General features: G+C 36.7%; 1 protein-coding gene across 3 annotated transcripts in view; it reads right to left on the bottom strand.

The window, feature by feature from the left end:
* PRKDC (protein kinase, DNA-activated, catalytic subunit) overlaps window positions 1-1,875 on the bottom strand; it is a 362,155-nt gene that overhangs the window by 334,228 nt on the left and 26,052 nt on the right. The window lies entirely within an intron of this gene.

Genomic DNA, 1,875 nt, shown 5'->3' with positions numbered 1-1,875 from the left:
CATCATCAGCCATCAGAGATACAAATCAAAACCACAATGAGATATCATTTCATTCCCACTAGGATGGCTCACATTAAAAAAACAGAAAATAACAAATGTTGACAAGGATGTGGGGAAACTGGAACCCTTACCCACTGCTGGTGGGAAAGTAAAATGGTACAGCCATTGTGGAAAACACTGTGGTGGTTCCACAAAACACTAAAAATAGAACAACCATATGACCCAGAAATTCCACTCCTAGGTATATAACCAAAAGATTTGAAAGCAGAGACTCAGAGACTTGTACACCAATGTTCATTGCAGCACTGTTCACAATAGCCAAAAGGTGGAAGAAAACAAGCTAAACGCTCATCAGCAGATAAATGATAAGCAAAGTGTGGTATATATACAATGGACTACTACTCAGCCAGTAGGACAAATGAAGTCTTGATATATACTACAAATAGATGAAGCTGAAAGACATCATGCTGAATGAAATAAGTCAACCACAAAAGAACAAATATTGTATGACCTCACTTATATAAAAAGACAAAAAAAGGCAAATGTATAGGACCAAAGTTTATTAGTGGTTACCAGGGGCAGAAGGGAAGAGGGAAGGGGGATTAACAGTGATGGAAATATTGCATTGATTACAGGTACAGTTGCAAAGGCGATTACTGTTAACTGATGTTAATAAGCTGTACACCTGTAAAAAGTTGAATTGGCAAAAGTTGTGTGATAGACATATTTACAATGACCAAAAAAAAGCTGTTAATCCTGTTTACGTACAACCAAAAACATCCTGGGATTTCGTTTCTTGGTTTGGAGATTTAGGTTCATGCTTTCACGGCACATCCCAGTTAACTGGCCTAGTAACACATTTAGTGTTTCTGCTCGACCTCCTAGTCCTCCTAGTTCGTTGCGTGCTGCATGGGGTCTTAAAAGCTTCCAAACAGCCATCAAAGGCACAACAATTGGTCTCTTTTTGCATGGAACAACAGAGGAAGAAGGAGAGTCAAGAATAGAAGGAGGAAATAAGAAATGAAATGGGGGACATTACAACTGACCCAACGGAAATAAAAAGGATCATAACAGAGTATTATGAAAAATTATACTCCAACAAATTTGAAAACCTAGAGGAAATGGATAAATTTCTAGAAACACAATACCTACCCAAACTGACAAAAAGTGATGTTGAAAATCTGAACAGACCCATAATAAGACAAGAGATTGAAAAAGTAATAAAAAAAAAAAAGCCCTGGCCCAGATGGCTTCACTGGAGAATTCTACCAAATATTCAGAGAAGAGCTTACACCAGTACCACTCAAATCATTTCAGAACATAGAAAAGGAAGCAACACTTCCAAATTCATTCTATGAAGCCAGCATAACCCTGATACCAAAATAAGGCAAAGGCACCACAAAAAAAGGAAATTACAGACCAATATCGCTCATGAATATAGACACAAAAATTCTCAACAAAATTCTATCCAATACAATTCAGCATCGTATCAAAAAAAAAAAAAAAAATACACCACGGACAAGTAGGATTCATACAAGCTATGCAAGGAAGAAACAACATTAGAAAATCAATCAATGTAATCCATCACATAAAGAAAAAGAAAAAAACAGAATCACATGATTATCTCAATTGATGTAGAAAAAGCATTCAACAAAGTCCAACACCCATTCCTGATAAAAACTCTCAATAAAATAGGTATAGGAAGGGAAATTTCTCAACATAATAAAGGGCATCTATGCAAAACCAACGGCCAACGTCATTCTTAATCTCATTCTTAATCGAGAGAGGCTGAAAACATTCCCCTTGAGAACAGGAACAAGACAAGGATGCCTTTCACCACTCTATTTAACATTGTGCTGGAAGTCCTAGCTAGAG

Source organism: Trichechus manatus, unplaced genomic scaffold (assembly GCF_000243295.1).
Source record: "Trichechus manatus latirostris isolate Lorelei unplaced genomic scaffold, TriManLat1.0 scaffold00038, whole genome shotgun sequence".
Classification (NCBI taxonomy): Eukaryota; Metazoa; Chordata; class Mammalia; order Sirenia; family Trichechidae; genus Trichechus; species Trichechus manatus.
The sequence above is the reverse complement of the archived record's forward strand: the minus strand, read 5'-3'. Positions and strand labels throughout refer to the sequence as shown.